The sequence below is a fragment of the Chelonia mydas genome, chromosome 5, assembly GCF_015237465.2.
Source record: "Chelonia mydas isolate rCheMyd1 chromosome 5, rCheMyd1.pri.v2, whole genome shotgun sequence".
NCBI classification, from domain to species: domain Eukaryota; kingdom Metazoa; phylum Chordata; order Testudines; family Cheloniidae; genus Chelonia; species Chelonia mydas.
In genome coordinates, this window is record NC_051245.2 from 72,791,460 (window position 1) to 72,818,051 (window position 26,592).

Sequence of the window (26,592 nt, forward strand, 5' to 3'; positions counted from 1 at the left end):
ATTTTCTAGGTGTGCTCAGAGCACACCTAAAGCCTGACATGTGTCAAACCCCAGAACAGGAAGGTTTGATGCAGGCCACCAATAGGTGAGGTGACTGCACATCATCCTCAAAAAGACACACAGGGAACCATAGGGTGATCATAAGAGAGGTATTGAGCATGAGCAAGAGACGGCTTTTGCTACATAAGTGGCTGACCTAGCTTAGGTGCCTAACTCCAGGAGAGCGTTCACAACTGAAGATCCTGACTGAACGGAGCTGCCTATCTCTGGCCCGTCAGCCAGATACATCAAGTTAGCTACTTAGGCACCTAAGCCCCTTGCCTCTTCCCTTTCTTCTTTGTTATTTCACTCTGGCTAGGTTAAGTGGCTTCCCACTCAGCGTCCTCGATTCTTTTCTTTTCTTATGCACCTAACTTTCCCCATGTCTTGTATGTGGAGGCTGACTGATGAACCCACAAGGTGGCAGGAGGCCTAGGGGTCAGGCATTGCAACTCTGAGTGAAGCAATGCCCAGTACTTTTGAGGACCTGGGCCATAGCTCATGTTAATAATTATTCCATATGTTGCACATTAGTAACATGCCACATTGATTTTAACTATTTTTCTAGCCATCAGTAGTCAACAAGTGACTCTATAAACGTATTAGTTACACCCCTGATTAGAACTGAATTGCAGTTAATTCTCACCACAGTACAACAGAGGGCTGAATATTCATACCTACTTAGTTGTATGATAGAAACAAAACAGTTCTTCTCTGAAACATGGAACAATTTTTCTGCATGAACCCTCACTAATAGTATATGATATTTAAACTGACCTTTTAGAAAAGAAACAGTTTACCACAATGATTCACTGGGATTGGGTTGTTTTTTTAAATACTATCTTGGGCTTTCATAGTTTTGACACAGATCAAAGCTAGATGGCAACAAAATAAATGTCTTTGATATACAGACATCTAAAATGTAACAATAGGCCTCAAATATGTAAAGAAAGAGAGGTAGTCAAAGTACAAGTATCCTATATTACAATAAATTTTATACTGTTATATGTTCACCTTTCAGGCATGGAGCTTGACATATCAGGTGACAATGGGACAAAATTGTTATTTTATTTACTAGCAATTACAGTATCCAGTGTTACTTTAATATAAAGAAAAACACTGAATGATGCTTTTTAACATCTGCTATTAAGGTTAATCATGGTAGATCTAATTCTCCTCTCACTTAGACCAGTTTGCCTACTGTTTTACTTTGCAAAAACATTCTCTTCTGTCTTCAGAGCAATTTTTTGTCCAAACCAATTTCCCAGTCCATGGTTATGGGAAACAAAAATATAATGGAAGCTGATTACATACTTAACAGTGGAGAGGCTTCCCTCTCTCCATGGTGTACTACTTAAATATATAAGAAGAAACTGTAGTCCCACTGAAATCAAAGGGAGTTTTGCTACAGGATTTCACCAATAGTGCCTATAAAGAATTGGTTAAAAAAATAGTGAAAATGTAATAGAAATATTTTCACTGACATTTCAGAAAGTTGAAAAAAAAAAATCTACCAGCTTTGGTTTCTAAACACTGAGCCTCCAAACACTGACAGCACAATGTTTGCACATTGTATAGCTAACAGAGTACCTCCAGGGTAGGCATTTTGAAGCTACTGAAAAATATACCTGTGGAAATGTATTTACACCGCATGCTGAGTTTCTGTAATTGTGACACAGTACATTTGGAAATTTCAATGTTAAACTGCCCAGATCCCCATGCACTTCCATGTAGCACAGTGATGCAGTGTTAGTCTATTAGACCATACCAATAAGTCAAACTAGCTTCTGGTTTAAGAACTTCTGCAAGTTATTCTCTCTCCGCCCCTCCCAACTGCCCAAACACTGTCTCTATTTTAATCCTCTGTACTCTTTTTCATTCCTCCCTCCCTCAAGCACTATCTTTCTTCCATTCCATGCTAAAAATGACTTGCTAAACTTTACCTTATGGGTTCTTCTTTTTTTCTTTATAAAGCACTAGTTACAAAAAATGGGGTAAGAAAGCAAAATTTGCAAGGCTGACACTGACCCTGAATCTCTCTCACACTGCAAAGAAACACATTCTTTACAAGCAGCAGGTGAATACCGCGTGAGGTTGTGAAAATGGGAATTGGAGGAGTGTGATGAGTGGTCTTGTCTATAATGCATTTATCCCACACAGCCCTTGTAAAACTTATAACTAGCCTAGGCATATTAGGAAATTGCTAATAGTTTTGGCAGTGCAGAGAAGGAAAAAGAAATAGTTGGTATAAATAGGGCAGTTACAGTCTAGCATATCTCAAGTGTTAATATGTTCTGAAAATTGTACTTTTGTTCCTGTGTCTCCATCTTTCTTTTTCCAAATTTAAAGCACTGAAGCTTATTCTTGATAGCAGTACTACAGCACCTCTATAAATCCCTTCCAGTGCCTTGTCAATACTTGCCATAATAAAAGAGGAGGACTGCAGACTCCTGCTTCAGGATATGCCCTAATTCCCCAGATTATCCAGAGCACTATCATTCCATCTACGAACAACTGCTTGTTTTATTCGAAGTTTTATGTAGAGAACTTGGGTGATCTGTAAGTAACTATGCAATGCAACCCCCCAAAATAACTGACCTACTGCATTATAATGCTAGAAAGGAAATTACAGAAAAGAGTACCAGAAAATTAAGCCTTTCCAGTTTTGCATCATCAAAGAAAGGAATTCATGAGGAAGTTATCCATAACATGCTTCCAAGAAACTGGAATTTCTGTGAACACTGTGGTTCAAGTATTGTATTAAACTACAAAAGGTGATGTTCATAATTTTTCCATAATGGAAAAAAATGTAAAAACTAATTAAAATTAATTGCAATTAATTGCACTGTTAAACAATAATAGAATACCATTTAAATATTTTTGAATGTTTTCTACATTTTCAAATATACTGATTTCAATTACAACACAATACAAAGTGTACAGTGCTCACTTTGTTTATTTTTTATGACAAAAATTTGCACTGTAAAAAAAGAAATAGTATTTTTCAATTCACCTAATACAAGTACAGTAATGCATTCTCTTTATCATTAAAGTTGAACTCACAAACATAGGATATGTACAAGAAAGCCTGCATTCAAAAAAAAAACAATGTAAAATTTTAGAGCCTGCAAGTCCACTCAGTCCTACTTCTTGTTCAGCCAACTGCTCAGACAAACAAGTTTGTTTAAATATATAGGAGACAATGCTGCCCTCTTCTTGTTTACAATGTCATCTGAAAGTGAGAACAAGCATTCTTGTGTTACTGTTGTAGCCGGCCTCATGAGATATTTACATGCCAGATGCAGTAAAGATTCACATGTCCCTTCATGCTTCAACCACCATTCTAGAAGACATGCATCCATTGTGATGACAGGTTCTGCTTGATAACAATCCAAAGCAGTGAGGACTGACGCATGTTCATTTTCATTATCTGAGTCAGATGCCACCAGCAGAAGGTTGATTTTCTTTTTTGGTGGTTCGGGTTCTGTAGTTTCCACATCAGAGTGTTGCTCTTTTAAGACTTCTGAAAGCATGCTTGTAGTGGGGCGCCTGCCCCACTCTCTGAGAAAAAGGGCTAGAACAGGCCAGAGAGGCTGCGCAGATCAGCAGCCAATCAGCAAGGGCCTGTGGAGAGCCAATCAGGGCTGGGCTGGGTCCTATATAAAGGCTGCCTAGTAGTGATGAGGGCAGTCTCTCCCTGACTAGAAAAGGAGGTAGCACCTTGGTCAGAGCAATGCTGGGCAGGCTTGGGGGAGCAGAGGAGAGCTCTGGCCCAGTTAACTGCCAGGCTGTGGCCCCTGCGAAAAAGGGTTGAGAAGGTGCCCGGAGCCAAAGGCAAAGTGGCCCAGGCAGGATAGGTGGACAAGAGGGGAGCAAAGGAGGGCAGAGAGAGGCTGCCGCTAGAGGGTCCCTGGGTTGGAACCCAGAGTAGTGGGTGGGCCTGGGTCCCCCCCTTACACTGCATCTGGCCACAGAGGAGTGTGGCTGAGACAGACTGCAATTTTCCCTTAGGTGAGAGCTAGACTCTGGGGTTGTGGTTGGCCACTGAAGCAGGTGCATGCCAAAGGACTGTTGTTACCCCTCCCCCCCCTGAAGGGGGTGAGAATGGAGTAGTGGGCACTACTGGAGGACAGTGTCCTGAAGAGGATGCTGCCGAGCGGGGAGCTACGCAGGTCCCAGGGCAGCAGAACAGACAAGGGGCGAGACAACATGTGTCGAGGGTGCTCTGCAGCTGATGAGCTAATTCCCAGAGCAACCAGCAGGAGGCACCAGTGGTGGTGAGTCATGACCCTGTTACAATGCTCCACACCTCATCCCTCTCAGATTTTGGAAGACACTTCAGATTCTTAAACCTTAGTTACAGCACTCAAACTATCTTTAGAAATCTTACATAGATACCTTATTTGCATTTTGTCAAATCTGCAGTGAAAGTGTTCTTAAAATGAACAACATGTGCTGAGTCATCATCAGACTGCCATAACATGAAATATATGGCAGAATGTGGGTAAAACAGAGGAGGGGACATACAGTTCTCCCAAATTCTGTCACAAATTTAATTAAACACTTTTTTTAATGAGCATCATCAGCATGGAAGCATGTCCTCTGGAATGGTGGTTGCAGCGTGAAAGAGCATACGAATGTTTATCATATCTGGCACATAAATATCTTGCAATGCCGGCTACGAAAATGCCATGCAAATGCCTGTTCTCACTTTCTCGTGACATTATAAGTAAGTGGGCAGCATTATCTCCCTTAAATGTAAACAAATTTGAACAAGAAGTAGGACTGAGTGGACTTGTAGGCTCTCTTTTACATTGTTTTGTTTTTTTAGTGCAGTCATGTAACAAAACATCTACATTTGTAAGTTGCACTTGCACGACAGATTGCAATACAGTACTTGTATGAGGTGAATTGAAAAATACTATTTTTACAGTATTTGTAAGCAAAATATACACTTTGATTTCAATTACAACACATAATACAATATATATAAAAATGTAGAAAAACATCCAAAATACTTAATTTCAATTGGTATTCTATTATTTAACAGCGCAATTAAAATTGCAATCAATCATGATTAATTTTTTGTAGTTAATCGTGTGAGTTAGCTGCAATTAATCAACAGCCCTAGTAAAATCACTTCTGAACAATGTATCCTGAGGAGGTTTATTTCTTACCAACTGAGGAAAAGTGAGTAAAAGTAGCTATCCTTAATCTCATACAAGAAAATGGAAGTGCAGTTTATAGGAGCAGAAGTACCAGCACACAGACATTATAGGGTGATTTGTTTATCTAATGATAGAGAGGAAATAAAGTTCAGGCAGTGTTTGATTTAAAAGGTCAGACTTTACATATTTCCAGATATCATGCCAAAATATTGGTTTGAATTTTCATTGCCTCTACACAAGGCAAAAACATGTCCAACAAACCAGAAGAGACACTGAATATTTTCTAAGTCATTAAAAATTAGACCCTTAACGTGGTACCTAAGGGTAGCAGAACTCTAAGTTGTGAGTCTAAAGTACAGAAATATTTTTTCTAAAAATTTCCTGAGTTACAGATGTTAATATGCAGTTTTCTGCATCTGAGTGTTTGAGAGTCATGTGGTATCTTATTGCAAAGGGCCAGTTCTCTGAGACCCACCAAAAATGAAACAATCAGACTCATCAGGAAACATCTGTGAAAATCTCTACCAATTACTGGAGAATGATGGCGAGTGCTACATCTGATTGTTAAAGTGTCTTTCGGGGCCCTTGCTCCTTCTTCATAGTCAACACTTCTCTGGAGGAGGGGAAAATGAGTATATGGCCAAATACATGTCTTGCTTCCCTCATCTGTAGAATTATAATCTCATGGACTTCAGTGAGATTTTTAACATGCTAGAACTTAATCACATGTTTACGTAATTTGGTGGATCAGGGCTTAAGAGCTCAAACCTGCAAACAGAATTGGTTGAAATTTTCTCATAAAAAAACTTATCTTTTTGGATGAAGTATTTGTTTTAAAACAAACCATCATTGACTTTTCTTTCTGTTACCCCCTATACACACATCTCCTAGCCTCTCTTTTGAAAAAGAGGTGGGGGAGAGAAGTATCTTTCCCCCCAAATGCACACCCTGGAACTGTGACATGAAGCAACACACCTAATTCATAGACAGGAACATAAAGAGGTGGTTATGAGTGAAGATCAAAAGGTTCAGCTTTAATTCAGTTTGGTGAATCATCCAAAAATTCAGATGCTTATCCAAACTTATTTTTGGAATCTCTCTTTGGACTCAGGTCAAGCATTCCCAACGATGATCTATGCTGGCTGCTTGGGAACAGAGTAAGGGGAAAAAATCCAATGAAAAATGGGGAGATCTAGAATAGGGCAGGTATTTATACCCCTGGCAGGTGAGGTTCCACAAAAAGCCAGTAAGTTATTGGGAACATTCTGCTGGAACTTTCCTCTGGAAAGCTTATTCCAAAATGGAGTGCAGACCTCCTCATGTTCCCTTCTTCCGAAATCTCAAGTTTTTAAACTACTGCAATATTGTTAATCCTCATTATATTAATCCATTATGGCACAAATCATATATTCTAAAAGTATAATTCCACTGTGGCATAAATCTAGAGATGACTTTTTGAAGAACTCTCTTAGCAGTCATCTCTAATAAAACCATTGTTGCAAATCATTGAGTCTAAAAATCATAACATTATGGAGACGCTTTACTATCAATGACAAAACAACATCATCATCGTGGGAAGAAACAGTAAAATGCTGCAGTTGTCCTACATCTTTATTAGTGTTATGAATCATATTTATGAAAATAGAAAGTTATAAACAGTTAGTGAACAGTGGTCCATTTCAAACTCAGTATGATTTTATTACTTCAGTGGACAATCATTACAATTAAATAAGAAATTACAATATACACGTTTTTTGGGCAGAAAAAACAATGGGTAACAAAAGGTCAATATATAGTACTGTGTGGATTTTTTTTCCATGAGCCACAATAATCATACTGAATACTTCCGGAAATACATGGTCAGAACTGTTCCATAAAGGATACCTAACCTTGACTCCACCAGAGGTAAACTAATATGGACTATATTTTATCTGAAATAGACCTCTCATCCATGATGGAGAAACATGGGTCAAGAAAGTGAAGAAAAACCTGGCTTCAGTCTTCATGATTCTTCCACTTATTCAGTAGCATCCAGCCATTTGATCATTTCTAGCATTAGCACTTTCTGTTAAATTATTGGCGTCAATTATACATCTTGGATTTATGACTGAACTTCTGATGCTGCATTTCAACATGCCAGTCACTTTTCATCTAGAAAATATGAAATGTTGTCTTCTGTCTCCACTTTTCACACATTAAGTGATCACTTGTCTTGGCTGAAGGTTCTTAGATAATAAAGCCATGGCATTGTATTCCATACCTAAAGCTCTAACAGTGTCTCTATGCTGTTCCTTGAAGTGTTTTTCCTGATATAGCATTGACTCAGGTTATACCGCTGAAGAGAGGAATGTTTGGCTCCTTGACTAAAAAGAACAAATGTTCTCCTAGAACTGCATAATGTCTATGTATTACAACGATGGGTATGTGAAAACCTAACCATTTGGTGCTGATCTATAGTAAGGCCAAGAAGTGGTATCTTGTCAGACCTATTTTCCCTTTGTATATCTGATAGCCTATTTGTATGTTGTTCCACAGGGAGAGCTGACCTTCACTACAACTTTACCTTGAAACCTGACTAATGGCTTTGTCTTACCAAATTATTGTGTCTGTGGCAAGTAGGTTTCTTGTCAACATTGCAAAGAAATGTATGGCCTGGCTATGGTGTGAAAGTTGTATACATCCCACTCCTCTTTTCTCAACAAATATGTTGTCCAGCATGAGTCTCCTGAAATGATGTGCCTTTCATGCTGTCCATTGTCCAATATTCTAGAGTTGAGATATTATACGATATAAGTGGCAAATCATTAGAAAATAATTTAGACTCTTAGTTTTTGGTCCTTTCTTGCCCAATCATTCGGAGATTTGTCCAACTTTTCAGGATAAGCTACAAAAAGGGTAATTTTCTCCCCATCAGCTACCAGTTAAACAGATTCCTCATGCCCTTCTATTTTTCTGTGATTCAGTCACTGATTCCATCTTCTCCTGCTGCACTTTATTCCTGACCTGCTTATTCCTGACCCGCCTCTGCATCTTATCCATCTGCATGGATTCAACTGGCATCTCTGTTAATGATCCACAAATCTGCTTCTCCAGATGTGACTAGTCTTCCAGTCCAGCACATCTGACTGTCCCTGACATTTTGCAGGGTAGCTGTCTGACAAACAAAACAAATCTCTTTTCCTCCTCCCTTTCACTATCTCACGTCTCTATCGTGATGGACAATACCATCATCCTGCATGCAGTCTTGTATTTCTGAGGTCCTCTTTAAATCCTCACTCTCCTCCTTCCCGCACATCCAGGCAGTCACTAAGGCCTTCCACATTTGTGATACTTGGTACAAGGGTAATCCTACCAATATCTCATAATTGCCCCCCCCATTCATTACATTCTGCCAGACTGTAACGCTAACCTGCAACCGATCTACTTTGTATCATTCTCCAAAAACTTCTGCTTCGGTGCTTTCTTCCATGCTATCCTCCATCCACATAACATCCCATTCCCAGAGTCCCAGGCCCCCACCCTCTCCTCATTCAAACCCATGTTAAAGATTCACTTCTTCCAAAATCCCCAAACACTAACTCTTGCCAGTCAAATACCTTCTGCTCCCAAGAAGTCAGAGAAAGGAAAAGATTAAAAACCAACCAGTAAACAAACCCTAAGTTAATACAGCTTCCTCTGGGTCTCCTTTCTTGAAGGCAGATTCAAATAAACCCTAACACCACACAAAAGCAGCAGCCCCCTCCCATGTAGACACACTCAGATTAGTTTACACATACTTATATGAATGTATGACAAATAGATTCCTCACTCAATTGACTACATTGATGTAAACTGATTTAAGAGTCTACACAGGAGTCCACACTGGTTCAACTAAATTAATTTAAGAAATCAATTTAGTAAACTGGTAAAACTTTTGTATGTGGACTGGGCCTTCACCTGTAAGCTCCTTAGGACAGTGCATGTTGTTCTTGGTTGGGCCTTGTGCAGTAATCAATGCTTAACACACAGAGCCCTGAGCAGATACAAAACTTGTATCTGCATCCAATCCACAACAATGGTCCATGGATATCCCCGGATTTGCAGGGCTCTACTAATACACATACACATGCCCAAACATACTTGGACATAATTGTCCACTGAAGTCTCTCTTACACTATATTCAGCATTACAGTTTCAATTACAACTATTTTTCATCTTTATTGCAGGTTTCATCATAGTCTGTGGGCAGAATAATATTTTATCCAGTGACTTTAGGTCTATATTTTGAAGTGATGAGAGAAATTTTGTACTGATCTTTTGACCAAACCTGGGATAAAAGATCAACTCAGGGGGAAGTTATTATCAGCAGTAAATAAAGTATAGCACAGTACTGTCTGTTTTGTGGCCCATCCTTTGGAAGCTGCAAACATATGGTGCTTACCATTTCTGAGTAAAGAAATATTAATATTTCAGAGTGACTATATTCTGGGGCTTCCAAAGCACCAGCATTGAATGTTAGTCACGTCAGTGTATGTATTTATTTGTAAAGGAATCAATGTTTTTGTCATGGAACTGCTCCCAACCTTGTATTTGATAAGATGGAGAGGCAGGAATAAGAACGGTACCATGAAACCAGCATAGTGCAGAGGCACTTGACGTAGACAGATAGGGAGTTTGATCCCATGTCAGAAACAACTTTTCTGTGCTAAGACTGTTAGCAGGGCTGTGGAATACAAAAGTGGAATTCCCACCTCTTTTCAGTAGGTTGTAGAAGTATTTGAAGTACGACTCCCCTCCTATTTGTCTGCAGCTCCTGCTTCCTTTATCTTACCGTCTCCACTTTCCAGGCTCCTCTCTGTAATCAGAAGAAATATGGCAGTGCTGCTTTCATGGCAGTGGGTGCTACTCATGTGCCTGCGCCTGCCAAGGGATCATCAGGAGCACAGCTATATACACCCCATGGGAATAGATGCAGGCTGTTCTGTTTTCAGCTAATTGCTCTCGCAGCGAAGTGAAGATTATCAGCATAAGTGATACTTTACTTTGTATCCTATGAGCAGCTCACTCAAAATTTACCATCCTGATATACTTCTCCCTCAATTTCCTGGAATAAAATGTTTCCAGTTCATATTGATTGCAAATGTCTAGCTTTGAAATAGAACCCAGATTAGAGCAGACTGGGATAGCCAATTGTTGTTGACTATGCCACATCTGCATTAGTTTTCCTAGATGCGCTTAGGAGTGATAAATGGCAAGTGCCTGTGTATGTATGTGGGAAGGTGTGGAGGGGGAGGGGAGGGGTGAAGAGCCATTACTAATATAGTAAACGAGGGTTGAATTAGTTTTCTCTTTATCTAGTGCAGACTATAACTCCCCCTTCAGAGCTACTACTACAGGCTGAACCAACCATTAGGACTGGCAAGGAACTCTCTGATCTCAAACAACCCATTTGGGGTGTCTTCACTTTTAAATGGCCAAATCTCTTCAATGGAAAGCTACTCTAAGCTTATGAATATGGAATAGCAGAAAGAAAGGAGGACCAGCCCCGCCAGTTAAAATAATCAGTGTTGCAGAAATAAGTCTTCCATTGTGCCATAGAGGCTTTAGCCTTAATCAAACTAGTGACAACCTAGGGAATTGCATATTAGGGGGCTCCATGTCCACCTCTGCCAACACCACTGAAGGTGATTTTGATAGTGTTTGTTCATACCCGCTCCTGTGGATACAAACCCAAAAAACTACAGAAACAGGGAATTAGCCAAAAAGAGGGGAAGGAGGGATGTAGCTTTCTGAGTCACTGACATGGCACTTTTTGACTGACTCATAAGATGTGTCGGCACCTTATCCCACTCTCAATTCAGTCTCCATCTTTATCCTACTACCAAGATGAGGGCCTGATTTAAGTAGCATGGAACTCAAGGCCAGAGAAGTCACTGAACTGCCAGCACTGAAGAACCTGACAAGTTCGGTGTTGTGTGGCTTTTGTTTTTTAAAGGGGGGGTGGGGGAACGACAAATATTTAAGAGGAAAAATTAGGCCAAGGCCCATTCGGGCCATTTGCCCTGAAGATCCTTGCACTCCTTCCCTTTCTGGAAGTAGGGGGCACTACTAGTAGGAATGCAGACTGGCTACAGGTGAGCTGTCAGCTCTGAAAATTTCTGAGCTCTGCAGGGCCTGGGCCTATACTGGTTCCAAGGGCAGACTCATCTGAACCAGGTAACTTTGGGAAGTTGAGAGGATTGTGTGTGTTTTTGTGTTAGATTCAGGTAAGATGTTATGTTAGGGATGGACAGGAAGATTCAGGATAGGAAAGTATGTGTGTGTGCCTCAGACACATAGGGAAGGAGTTGCTTGTCTTCCTGGTTTTCGTCGTGCAACAGCCCTGAAAGAGAGGCCTGACTTGCTTGCCAGAATAAAGAACTCCCATTCAGGATCAGACTACTGAGCACGAAACTTGATGAAAGTATGACCACTTGGGTAGCAATTGTCTGTGTTTTACCAGTTAGGGAGCTCATGGGATAAAGGGAAGAAGTTGCCCTGATGTGGAACCCACAGTTCAATTGAGAGTTTGTAGCCATTCAGCATTCATCCTAGTGCTGCATGCTACTAACCCCCTGAAAGCGGTTGTCTAGAGTGTGAGAGAACAACATTTTTGAAATATCAAACCCAGGAAACACATGATGCAAGAAATAAATCCCTCCACGAGGAGAAAAAGCCTCTGGGAGATTCCTTTCAAGACAAAAACCCTGCAAGGGAAAGTGCTTCAGGGAAATGTCTAAACAAAATCCCTTCTCTAGCTGTCTCTCTCAGCTTCCAACTAGAGGCTTTAGGAGACTCTTCTCAAAACACCGTTCACTGCTTTTACAAACTGCCTATTGGTACAGTATATCACTCACCCCCTCAAAAATCTCTGCAGTGATCCTGCACAGTTGGCCCTGTGGCATAAAACTCCGTGCTGCCATATCAAACAGCCCACAGGTGAACAAAGTCCTCCTTATTGCTATACTCCAATTAGGACTAACAAGAGCCCATGGAAAACTGGGTTCAGTTGTTCTCCTATGCCTCTATTCTGTACCCAGAAGAGTTGGCAAGTTAAAGAACCACTCAATAGCAAACAAGTTTTTTGGTTTTAAAAAAGAACTATGGGATTGTTAATTTCTTTAGAGAAGAGAGGGACAGTACTATACATTTTGCACACTGAAAAGATAGAAAATTGCCCAGAAGACTTCTGAGATATAGTGAGCTGTATAGTATTACTCTCCTGAGAACATTTCCTTCAATAAGCTGCAAATGGTAAGAGAGGAAACCCCACCATCAAAACCAGGAAGGCCTACTTAAATTGTGTAACCCATCTTTAACTAAGTAGCTACCATCTAACCAAAGTCAGAGAATTCACTGTGTGGCCTTTGGAAATTGGAGCCTCTGTAGATGAGCTTGAATTTATTGTTCCTGTTTGTTTTTATTCCAGTAAAGTATGTCTACACAGTGTTTTGGAGACCAGGGGAGTTAGCTTCCAGCCCTGGCTGACAGACTTGAACTAGCAGATTTCACACTAACATTCTAAAAATAGTTGGGTAGACAGTGCTTTGAAGCTGTGGCTTGGGTTGGAACTTGAGCTCTGAAGCCGACCCCATTCCTAGGCCTCAGAACCTGAGCTCCAGCCTGAACTGGAATTTCAAAGTGCTGTCTATACATCTATTTTTAGAGCACTAGCAGTAGCCTTGCTAGCCTGAGTCTACTGACCTGGCCTAGAAGGCTCACTCTTGCGGGCTTCACAAAGCTGGGTAGACATGCCATAGGAGCCCCAGTCATGGACCTGGAGTTAAATTTAGAATTATGCTGCCCTGGAGCTGCTGGGTAAAGCATCAGTAAACATTAGCTGGGACACACACAGGGTATGTTGAGAGCTAGATTATTAGTTAATGAATTAAACAATCTTTTTATTCTGTAGCTGGCTGACTGTGATAAAGCAAAGCTTTATTTCTCATGGTGTCTTGAATGTGGTGACTGCTACTGTAGAATATTGTAATTTCTGGCCATTGATCGGAGGTAATGGGCAGGCAATGAAGCTACACCAAACTGGTGCACAGAGGTTATGCGATGTACTTTGCAATTTACAGTAGGACACCTTTCTGGCTTGTACACTTTTATTCAAAGACCAAATCAAAAGGGTCCACTCTGTTATCAATATGTATATAGAACTCTCACTCCCATTAATAGAAATTATGCCAGTGGATTAGCTGCATTACAGACCACAAATTCTTTAATGTTTTTTAAAGACTGCAACCCTTTAGTCTGAGAATAACCTCACCAGGTTTGTCTCAGTATTTGTTGTCAGAAGGATAGCTATAGAGTTTACACAGGGAATTACTTTCCTATAGGAAGTAATACTTTTGGATAACAGTTGATTGTTGGGAGGGGGGAGAAAAAAGGGTTTGGAGAGGTTAAAAGACAGGAGAGAATGCAAGTAAAAATAAAATAAAACTTCATACCTTTTGCAGTCAAGATGGGAGAGCAAATGCCCCCAAAGCAATATCAAATTTATAACAATGAGGCAGCCCAGAGGCTCAAAATAAATGATCAAGTATTTGTTCTAAATAATGGATGAAACATATAGATAATATAACGTGACTTAACAATTTCTTTAAAGATGAATTGTAAGTGTGGTGTTTGCTTTTCCCTGCCAAGAATAATTCTTAATCTCAAAACGAGATTCCAACCTTAATTGGGTGAATAATTCTATTTTTATAATAGAACACCATCTTAGCCTTTTAATTTCAGAGTTCTTAGAACATCAGCTTAACTAGATCCAGAATACTTTATCTGTTGTCACTCAAGAATACAGATCTTTATTTTACCAAAATTCCGAACGTCTGCAGAAGAATAACTCACTGTACTGAAATTTCCTGGATCCTTGTGGTGAGATTCCTTTGTATCACTGTGGACATCAGCACATTAGAGAAGAATAGTCATGTGTGTATATAGTACCCACTAGACTACAACAGAACGTATAATAGATTAGAAGGACAGAACTGCTCCAACATAAGCAGCAAAGTAGTTTCATGAATAGCATAAATATTATTCACCATGCATTTGTAACCCATATGATTTTGAAACTTTTTGTCCTTTTTACACCTTTGGTTTTGATCATGTACCCAGCAGCTTTGTGCTCCGTCAGATGTTGTGGCATGTGATAGGATTTAGCACTCATCTGATATTTTATTCTGAAGCTGAGTTTGCCACCAGGTTCTCCAGTTATGAAATTTTTGGACCCACATAAATGAAAACAGCATTTGGTATAATTTCTTTTACAGGGCAACAGGGCACCATGTGTCTGAGGCATCCTATTTAAATTGCTGAATGTTTTCTTAGATGAATTACAGTAGTTCCTTTTCTCCCTAGAAAAAGATTGCCAGTATGTGCCTTTACAGCATGCTTATCAAGCCTTTACCCCTAACACAATGACTTCTCATGGTGAACATCCTCCAGCAACAAGAGGTATCATCCAGCAATGACAGGACTTACCTTTCCCTTTGTACCAAACAATTTTCCCTACTCTAACCCACAATAGTAGCACTTACACATGGCCAAAGATCATGTGTAAGTGCTCAAATATAACTCAGCTCAATATAACTAATTAACAAACTGAGTGATAGGATAGCAAAGGAAGGAGCAGAGAAATAATATTCTAATGGCATCTGTGCCCAGTGCCAGCATAAGTAACCTGCCTGTAAATCTGCTGAAGTTCTGCAGTTTTCTCTGGACTATTTATATAATTACAGTTAAAAAAAACCCCTATGTTAGAGGAGCATTAAGGTTGCAAAGTCCAACACTCAAAAGTTAGGAAACTTGAGAGAAGGTTGTTTGCGTAATCTTAATTCAACCCCATTGTTCAGAGACATTATGATACAACTTTTAATTACATGAACAAAAGCTTGTTCCTTCTCCCCCCCGCCACCTCATGGGACAGTGCAAAGAATACATAGTACTTGGGGTATGAATCAAAGTTGTGAGGTGAGTGAAGCTACCTTAAAGACCCCTGACACATTTGTTTCAGAAGTTGGAATGTGGGGAGTGACTGAGCTAAAGGAAAGGATGATCTTAGGGTCGAATCCCAACCCTGGAGAACTGGATTCTAACCCTGCCTCTGACAAAGTTTCTATATCATGCTAGGCAAGTCACTGAAACCAAAAACTTATCACAGGTGGCCACTTCTGTCATTTATACAGCAGAACTGAACACCACAAGCAAATATGATTTAGTTTAAGAAAAGCAGAAGTTTTGGAGCTTTAGCAAAAATCTGTCATCTTGGCCTCTCTCATCATTCCTCCAGAATTACATATGATGATGGATAGAACTGGTCAAGATGTTTTGTGTTTTTTTTTTCAGGGGGTGGGGAGGTAAGGACAGAAAATGCACTTTCCACAAAATAAAAAAAAATACTGATTTTGCTGAAATACCTTGATTTTTCCATTTGTAAATCTTAAACAAAATTGAGTTTTGGGTCATTTTGACCCAAATTGAAATATTCCAGTTTGTTGAACTAAGCTGCATTATTTCATTTGGCACCACAGTTCACTATACCACACGGCCAAGATGTTGGCTAGGTTGCGGGTGGGCGAGGGGAGAGTTAGACATTTAATCTATGGCAGAATTAATGCATTTTGTACTACATCTGGTTACATACAGTTGCTGTCCTAAGTTTAAAAACATTTGGCTGCCTATATGCATTATTATACTATGTTGTTCATAATACATATTCTTATAAACTGAAAAGGTTTTTTTTTTTTAAAAAAAGATTACTTTACGTGCATTCTGCTCAACATTGTCTCTCCACCATAAGTTGTTGTTACCCCTAGAAATGTCTCTGGCCTGTCATTTTTCTTGCAGAAGGAGACAGATGCCTCCAGGAGTCCCCAATATGTTTCTGCAATTGTCCTTTGGTGCAGTAGATTTCCTTAAATACCATTTTTCTCATTGTACTCCATTTTCTTTTAATTTAACATCAGTGGTTTTGTTTACAACTAAAGCATTAAACTCCTGAAAGTTTATGTACATTTCGATGTGTGCTTGAAAACCATGGTCATGTTACAAATAGTGAGAATTATCTTCAATTTGTATAGCTTCTTTCATCCCAAAGTATCACACACTGACACATGAACTCAACATAGGATTCACATTCATTCACCGTTGAAATGCACACACACTCTAAAAAACAGCACATCTCAAAGCAACATATCAATTTTGGACAGGAAGAGAAAATGTCCTTATCCAATTAATTTGCAGGTGTAATTTTAGTAAACAGAATTTAAACAAACAAACTTGACCAATGCATAATACTTTTACACTTGCAAAGAGTCCTTTGGGCTCTATAATGGCCACAAGAGGTAAAGTTTTGGTTTTACATCTCATACAAAGTATGGCCCCTCCACCAGTACTTTGCCCATACTGCCAGGCTCCAGGAGAAGACTGACACCTACTGAGTCATCAGCACCTAATGTTCATTGGAGGTCTCCTATCAAACTACTGACATGGCCTGACCTTAGCTTGTGAAATCTACAGAGACTACTGATCCTCTTCCTACTGTTGCCCTTTGTTCCAGGCTACCAGTCTCTTCCCCATCCCTTTACTACCTTTTCTGTGTACTTCCTCTACTTTCCTTCATCCACCCCCATGGATCACTTACTAGACCCTCCCGTGCTCTCTTCCTTCCTTTCTGCTGCTGTCCTCTAACCCTTATGTAACTTACCACATTCTCCATTGGCCCAGATCCCATCATTCAAGAATTTGAATCAAGCCTGTGTATGATTTCTGTAATCTTTACACTAAATGCAGTATTTTAAACATAGCAGTCCATATGAAGGAGCTACATACTGGGCTGATAACACTTGAATTTATATCTACCTTTGTCCACCCATACTTGGATTCGTTACCTTTTGGACACTACAAGGCTAATCTGTTTCCCAGGGCCTTTGTGATAAGGTCAATGGATATTGGGAGAAACCTGGTGTTTAAGCAGATAATTCAGGGTCTTAAGAATGACTGATTTTTCTTAACAGATTTTAGGCAGTCTACTTGACTATATCATGTGCTAGTATGTATTTTAATTACAGCTGGTAGAAAGCATTCAGATGAAAATTTCTTTTCAGAAATTAGTTTCATTGAAATGCATATTTTCCATAGGGGAAAAGTCAATTTCAACAAGCTTTGAAAAACTGCAAAATTAACATTGCAAAACGAAACATTTCATCATTTTGAAATGTAGATTTGAAGTGAAATTTTGTTTGAACATGTTGATTCAATTTATGACTTGATATAATTTTAATGGGATTTTAAATCAAAGTCCATTTTAAAACGATCATTTCAAATGAATATTTGGAATCTACACTTGCTTTTGAAGTAGAAATAATTTTACTAATTATTAAATTATTATAATAATAATTGAAGCATTTTATTCCAATTGAATGTCATTCATTTCAACTTTCCTAAACTGACTTTTTTCTGAACTTTTTACTCTGAAATTTCAATGTTTAAAATTTTGGTCTGACAAAGGACAAAAACAAAATTTCCCATAGGACAAAAATTCCATTTTCTGACAAGCTCTAATTTTAGTATATTGTTGGGGTGCCAAAAAACATGAGATGGGTGCCTATTTGCACTACTTTATAAAAGAAAATTAACTCCAAAAATAGTGAGAATACAACTTCAAAAAGGAATTTCATGGAATCATAGACATTAAAAATAGAAATGTGATTACACTGAGTCTCTCTGCCTATCCTAGAGAGACCGCTCCCTCCCCCGCAACTAGTTTTAAAAGTTTAAAACAAAATCTGCTACCTTCCTTGGATCATCATTCCCCAAATACAGCTTACTATCAGGAAAGAGATCTCGCTTGGGATATATGCATGTGGTACACAAACTAACATGCTAAATTTTCAAGGGCATCACTAAATTTTTATGCCTTATTCATGATATTTGCATGTACAAATCAGGTACAAAACTCTTTACAGAGGCGTTAGAAAATTATGACCAGTACATTAAAAGAAACAGAAGTATGCCTTTAATGGGAAACATGCTACAAAGCTCAACTAAGGATTCAGGAATTTATCTCCTGTAATATTTATTGCTTTGATATCTCACTACTTTCATTGCTGGGAAAGAACTACACTTCCCCAATAAACTAAACTACACGTGATAATACAAAAAAAAAAAATCACAACCACTAAAGCGATATTGTCTTTGTACAACTCAAGATTTCTTCAGATTAAACATATGAAAAATCAGCATTTCCATCTCATGCTCAAGGATACCCTAACACTACAGCTTGGCTCCCCACCAAGAAATGAATCTAGACCTGGTGAATCTCAGAAATGCTGCCCTATGATGAGAGCTTCTAGGCCTATGAAAAACTTAACTCAGTGGAAAAAAAAATTCTCAAACACTTAAATTCAGGGTTTGGATCCAGAAAACACAACATTGCTGCAATACGATATATTCATCCATTCCTGTAGGTGGGATTTGGCTTTCAAATATTCCACCTCTCAGTCAAATCTACCCTGTTTCTTGACTCCCTAAAACTCCTTTCTGTCTTCAGGGGCTAATTTGACCAGATACAAGGAGAGTATACATCTGAGGGAATGATGGAGTCCTAAGTGTCTGTCATTGACACACTTCAATTCAGCTTCAGGCTAACTGGCTAACCTCACACGTCAAAATAGTCATTTGTTCAGCAGAATGATCTCTCATGATTTAGTGATATCATTCAGAACATTATTGTACTTTTCATTTTAGCAGCTCCATTAGTTCCTTTTCTTAGAGCACTTTGAATTTCCCTGTGCCTTACTGGAGCTATTCTCAGCATTATCTTTTTTAAGCTTGCTCTTCATCCTTAGCCTAATGGCCACATTGTGACTTGAGCAAGCCCACAGGGCAAATACCTGAAGACTAGGCAGGCTAACTTAGCTCCTATATAGCAGTATCATGAATAGAACAGGTATGTATAGCATCATAGGCCTTTCTTGAAAATTCTGGAAATCTCAGATATTTCACAGTTCAGGCTTCTTTTCACTACCATTTTTTTGGTAACTGTCTGCCACTGTAACAGAACCTTAGGTGTCATTATGGCTCTGTATACAAGTACAAAATATTTGGTTTCACTAGAAGAAGATCAATTCTCTTTGTGGAGGAAAGAGACCTTATGTGACTTTTCTAGAAACTGGATACTTTCTCTCCTGTGGCATTGGGGACTGAGGCTTTAAGGGCTGAGCTTCTCAGACAGGGTGTGGGCTGAGCACTGTGAAACTCTTGTTACACACAGCCACCTGGAACAGGATACAGAGTAAAGCAGATCTCTTGCCAGTACCTTAAGCATTGAGTAATCACTGACCACCACATCCCCAGCTCTTCCATGGCCAACTCCCTGCCATGGTGACTTAATTTCATTTCAGCCAGCAGGTAGTTACTGAAACTCCTTAATGTGGACAGAGATCCCCTTCCATACATAAAATGTGAAGGGATGAAATGGTAGCAAAAGCTAATTTCTGTACTAATGGTAGAGAGAGCTTGAGAGCCCAATAATTCCTGTAAATTTTGTCATACAAAAAACATTGTTCCACAGAAGGATGGGTTTCTCATCATTTTCTCTTTCTGCACCCAACTTTGTTTAAAATAATACAGTATTTCCCTAGCCACTTTAAAAATCTAAATGGCAATGGGGTGCTGGTTAAGGAGGATGCCCTCTTCTACCAATCAAAAACAAAAGTTTTGTATAAGAAAAGGACTCTTAAAAATTCCTGCCTGCCCCCAAGCAGGAGATCCTTTCACTGACCACTTGCCCAAAGCATCTTTAAAGCCCCATGAGTGAGGCTGCTCTAGCACCATAGAGTGAGTCAGCATGTTACATCAGGTCAACACACCTTTTTTTATTTAATCTACATTAATGCATGAAAGTTAAGTACTATAATTCTATTTTTTCTTTTCTGTTACTGTTTTAAATTTTATATTTTAAAAAAAAAATCATGCAGAAGAAATTGCCAGACCTGCAAAAGGTTTTATTTAGGGTTGGTTTATAACATAGTAGCAGTGTTTCTTAATTGTAGCACCTACAATCACCAGTTGGATCAGGTCCTTAAAATTAAGTTGCACTACATGTAATGGTCCTGGCCCCAGAATTGGTTACAAACTAACTTAGGTCAAGATGGATTAAGTAGGTGGACAAAATAAACTGATAGGGTCTGGTTTAAAATAATAGCTTCACTGGGCTCTTCCTTCAGGGCTCCTCCCTATTTAATATCAATTGATATTAAATAACTATTCTTACTATTTGAATTCATCTCTTCTTCCAGATGACCCACAAAGTTTATCGCATGTAAAAACTCACTTGTTTTAGTAGGTTACAGGTTAATAGAGGTTAAATTCTATTCCAGCACTGTTCCAATGACACCCCACTTGACACTTGCCCCTGGATTTGTTGCTATTAATCTCTCTTGTTTATAGTCCTGCAGCCAGTTTTCTGCCCATGTGACGTGACAGTTCATGTTCAAGCCAATTTGAATTAAATTTTTCTAGCGAGATTCCTTGAGGCCATATATCAAATGCTTTCATGAAGTCTTACATTTATTACTGCTATGGCATTCTCTTCTTCCCATAGCTTAATAATTCAACCAAAAAAGCAATCAAGCATGGCATGATTTGTTCTTTATAAACTCATGATACTTATTATATTGTTACCCACAGAATGCTTAGGAATATATATTTTCCTAATATTGGTTCTAATTTTAATAATTGTAATTATGGTGTATGACTGATATAGAGCATATAATGTGTGTTTATAAACATTGTTGTTAAAAACAGCCACTTATTTAGCACAGGTTTCAGAATAGCAGCCGTGTTAGTCTGTATCCGCAAAAAAGAAAAGGAGTACTTGTGGCACCTTAGAGACTAACCAATTTATTTGAGCATAAGCTTTCGTGAGCTACAGCTCACTTCATCGGATGCATTCATCGGTGTGCATACCATACACACTGTAACCAAACACCCATTGTTTCATGTTCTCTGTGTATATAAATCTCCCCACTGTATTTTCCACTGAATGCATCCGATGAAGTGAGCTGTAGCTCACGAAAGCTTATGCTCAAATAAATTGGTTAGTCTCTAAGGTGCCACAAGTACTCCTTTTCTTTTTATTTAGCAGCTGTACATGGTATTTTGTAAACTAAGGCCCCAAACTTGCAAACTCATATGTATGAGTAGACCCACTGAAATGAACGTCTCTATTCTCTGCAACCCCTTTTAGTATTTATGTGCAAATCAGGATGTTAACCTAGTTATATATTTCTCCTTTAAAATTAGTCTCCTCTTCCCCTCCCCCCCCCAAAAAGGCTGCAGTGTGTTCAATAAAACCATTTCCCTGCCCTGCAATGAGGGGCAGAATTTAAATGATCGTGATAGTGAATTGCAGAGTGATTAATCTGTGGTCTCTGAACATGCTGGATTCTCCCAAAGGACAGAAAGGTAGCCCAAAGTATAGCTGAGAGTCTGATTCATCGCTAATTTGTACACATGCAGGCCATTACAAATAGCTGTAAAGATGGCAAAATATGAGTGGTTACATGACATCTGGAGAATGAGAGCCATGAATTTTCAATCCACTATGTTTCTTTATTCCTTCTTATACCATTCATCCTGCCCTATGTGTCAGCACTATTTAAAATGTATTAAATTTTTTTGTTCTAAAAATTTATATTTTCTTTGAAGCCAGGCAAATTTTTGACATAAACTAAAGTGTTGCGATGCTTGATTTGAAGTGACTTGAGACAGATATTAATGTGTAAACCCTAATGCCAGAATAGTTTTAATTTATTGTATCATTTTAGGTCCATTTGTACAGAATATGAAAATCTCCCCCCAGTTTGTGGTTGCTCCTGCAAAACTCTTGCTCGGTATTTCAAAAATGTTATATTTTCCTTGTGTGAGTGATATAGCCCTACAAGTGTGGTCTAGCATATATAAACTGTAATTTGCTTTATCTGAAATGATCTTAAATGGGGTTTATGTTGATAGGACCTTAAAAGCAGGCTTATTTTAAGCTCTGTTAAAGCAAGGGAGCCTTTCATTCAATTAAGCCACAAACTGTCCATTCCCAAATGTCTTACTGGGGCAAAGAGGCCCCTAAGAGCCCTTTAAGACATGCTGAGACAAGGAGATGTGTGAGGAGGCAAGAAGCAATGACAGTTTTCTTTAGGCGTGACATCACATCCATGAAGGCAGCTTGACCTTGCCAGATTTGGCGCCAGCTGCACCTTGTAACCATTCAGTCCAAAGGAAACTGTTGAAGCAGCTTCTGGGGAGTTATCTCCTATTGATTTTGGGGGCATAAGCACATGCTTGTGGTCTAGGATGAAAATTGTAAAAACAGCCATTTGAAGGGGGGTAGGAGATTGTTAAATTGACCAAGCGTTAAGCTTGGACTTGAGATCCCCTGATTTGCCTGAAACTCTGGGGAGGTGCCATTCAGTGTAACCAGATAAAACTGCAAGCTTAAAGACCAAAGTAAACACAGAAGAATCATGTTCTTGTAGTGGCCCAAGGACAAGGCAGGTTGATGTTCCTACTTTCCCTGGGTTAAGGAAAGAAGAGATCTAGATGGCCGCAGGTCACACTAGCCTGACCAGCCTGCCTGAATAAGGTACCAGCTAGAGATACCAATTACTGGCCCCTAAACAAGGTTTCCTGAATTTGATGCTTCAAAGAACAAGCAAGAATCTCTCTCACTCACACTCACACACACACAGTACTCTTTTTTAATTTCATTATTTAATACAGTCCTAGGGTGACCACAACTAAAATTAAATTTTCTTACACTAAGTATGAAGTGTGTGTGTCTGTCTGTGTGTCTCTCTCTCTCTCTCAGTAGTTGTATGAATATTAGGAAGGCATCTGCCAGCCCAAATTCTAAGCGGTTCCTCTTAGTCCACGTTGTGTTACCCTGGTTATTAAAAGTGTCAATCACGCTGCCTGTAAGAGGGATAACAAGTTGCTAATCTCCGCTGTATTCAAAATAAAGAAGTTAGCTGAGAGGGAAGAGTATCACACCCACTGAATGACTCCTTCAAAGTATCTAGGTAATACTTCAAGTGCTAAGAAAGAAGCGATGCCTCTTTATGAATCTGGGGTTCATGTGTGTAAGATTAATCACATATTAACTAAACTGAGGTTAATGTATCTGTGTCTTCATTTGATGACTGCACCAGTTGGTGATTCAATTCAAACAAGTGTAAATGGAATTAAGTTAATAAATTGTACCTTAATTTATCTATTTTAATTTAGGAAACTTATAGTAATTGTCTAACATACTTGCTTAGTTTCATATTTACTTATTTTAATAAAATATATAAAGTACACCAAACTGGTTTTTCCCTCTCAAAACTGCAACAGAGGTCAAACCCAAGGGCAAGTCTACCTTTGTTAAACTGTTAAGTTGGTTGACTCTGCCCTAAATTAAGATCTACATCTGACATTTTCCACTAGTGTATTTTACTAAATCAGGTGTGAACTGCATTGGAAACATGGTATTTGTGGCCATACAAATAAACTAGTATTCCCTGAGTGATATTTGCATGTTCAGTAGATATATTAACAAGGATAAACCTATTAAATAATAGGGCTATCCTTAAAGCAAAAATTATATTTGGTTTTTGCTATTGCTGCATTATTCAGACTTATGCCTCTAAGTATTGCTTTCTTTTTTTTAAAAAAGCAAAACACTATTTTGTTCCCAGGCTCTAGGTGGGTGATTAGTGCAGTTGGTACTGCATGCATTTCTTCTATAAATTATTGGGCTAGAACCTCAGCTGTACATAATATCCACTTGGTATAATAGTGTGTGATGGGGGAGGCAAAGGGGCAATTATAGTTTATTTCTATATTAGTCACAGCATAATTTAGTGAAGTCTCTTCCAAAACACCACTTTCTCTCCTTTTCCTAGGGGCTGGAGAAGGGCATGGTCTAGGGACAATCTTGGGATGCCTCCATGCCCAATGAATCCTCAGCTAGGAAGATCTGTCAGCTTTATGCCCAAATCTGGCCAATTCTGTTTGTACAGTCACTCAATTCTTAATTTTAGTAGATCATTGAGTGCTCAGGGACAGTGTCCAATTTTATCTTCCTTTTCAGCATTCTCCTTCCAGTTGATTTTAGTGACAAAATATATGTGTTGGATAAGTGCCAACAAGTAAGAAACCGCATAAAGGTTCTCACTAGTGAGAAACATATTCGAGACCTGTCCAAGTTCTTTCTGGTGGTCACTATATTTCTTTCAGTGATCATATTTTTTTCCTGAGCCTCACAGCCTTCCACCTTGCCCTTCCATGATTTCCCATCCATTGATTTCTCTACTTTCCATGAATATCTCTCTCTCTCATTGACTTCTTGGTCAACTCTACTCCTACCTCCACTCCTCTTCAAACTGGTTTTCACTTGCCCATCTCCTCCTCACCTGCTTCCCACATTGTTCATGGCTCTCCTCTTTTCCCCAAGTCCCTACTGGTATTGCCTTGCCCCTGAATCTGCCCACATATGTGGATATCAGGCAAAAGAGAATGAGTTGGAAGGCAATAGGCAGGCAGACAGACATGCAGGCAAGCAGCTCCAAAGGATGCCAGACACTTTCCCATACCCTAGTACCAGCTAGAGCTTCTGGCTGCTGTGAAGGTAGAATGGGAGAACTGACAAAATGTAACTTTGGTAGAATGTCATTTTATGTTTTCCAGATAAACACTGGACTAGTATGAGCTTGCTCATTTTTCCCCTCCCCCCACAACTTCAAAACTAAGCCCCTCTGTCTACCAGAATATAATGGTGTTTTGAAATATTTTCAAGAAACAGTGAACAAGCATTGATCTTGGTGAAAATAAGGAAACTGGCAGTCAAATACCAGGTTGAATGTGTACACGTCTCCCACCTAGTAGTCACTGATAACCTATGATTGATCATGGCTCTGGTTAATATATGGCTGCTGACTACAACATTTTTTGCAATTTACTTTGCTTTTGTGATTTACAGAACAGTCCCATAGGTAAACTTTACCTTCAGCATTATGGTCTGATGCTTACTTGCAGCATATTTAATTCAGTTTTTAAAACATCCAAAAACACAGAAGCATCAGATTCATCATTCAAAAATTTGACCTTTAAAATAATTAGTAGGCATTCCAAATTTTCAGGTTTGAAATTTCAGACTTAAAAGGTCATCTGTGTTTATTAGGAATACTGACTTTTGCACCAAAACATTTAAGTACAATTAAGGTACTTGACTGCCAAACTCATTTGAAGGAACTGTTAAAAATGGCTTTGGTGGAGTCATGATGTACCCTGGTAAAACTTGCAGTATTAAAACAAAATAAAACTTGATTTGTGGCTGATATGAGACTGGTTTTAGCTTGTGGCAAAGTCAATTGGAAGCTACTTGGCTGTTGCTATGCAGATTTAACTGAAGACTCAAAGTTATTCATCTCTCTCACTTACTTCAGTCACTATTCCACTTTAAGGTATCATTTAAAATATCATGGCACTTCTACTTTACCCATGAGACTTCATCAAAGCTTCCTCTTCAATGAGATGTGGAAGCCTTGATGGAGAATTTTCCTTGGTAGCAGGATGTTAAGTAGCAGGTATACACAAAACCAGCAACAGCTTCAGTTACATATTGTAAACCTGAATTCCTTGGCTACTCCTTAAAAATTAACCTTTGGTTAACCCTACCTGTCTCTTTTTAGCCTTTTTGACCTGAGTGCTGCATCTTCTTATTTCAATGCACAGCATCCTTCTTAACAGTTTGCTTTTATACAGTTTATTGAAACATGAGGACCTCATTTCCCCTAGCTTCTTTCATGTGATTAAAAAAAGTGTTTACTCTGTGCTCTTTTAGGTTGTCTTCCCCCACCCCTTCCTTACTCATTCCTTTTCCCTACTTTTATGAATAAAAACATTCTTCTCTACTTTGGCATTTCCACTACTTTGGCTGTTTCCACACTTTCAGCCTGCTTTGGTGACTATTCTGGGCATGTATTCAGAGTAGTAGGCAAGAGGAACAAGGAGAGTCAAGAGTTGAGGAAGTGGCAGAGTTGATCACAAGAGGCAGTGGGAGTGAGGGTGGACAGGATGAGACTGAAGAAATTCAAGGTGGAAGAGAACTCAGGGAAGTCAATAGACTGGAAATCATGAAAGAAGCAAGTGGGAGGGTGAACATAATTGTAAGAAATAAAACAGTGATCAACCACCAAGAATTTGGGAGGAAACAAGAAGCTGCTTCCATTATAGGGGACTACTACACAGGAGGAGGCACAGAGAAGCTACTCTCCAGGACTGAACCCAGAACTGGAGTTGCCAGCATGAGAGGAGTGAAGAA

The 26,592-nt window shown here is 39.1% G+C and overlaps 1 long non-coding RNA gene across 1 annotated transcript in view; it reads right to left on the reverse strand.

The window, feature by feature from the left end:
* Window positions 1-26,592, reverse strand: part of LOC122465943 — a 124,880-nt gene that overhangs the window by 29,674 nt on the left and 68,614 nt on the right. The window contains exon 2 of the long non-coding RNA XR_006291097.1: window positions 9,938-10,041. This is a non-coding gene — a long non-coding RNA (uncharacterized LOC122465943). The remainder of the gene's footprint in view (window positions 1-9,937; window positions 10,042-26,592) is intronic.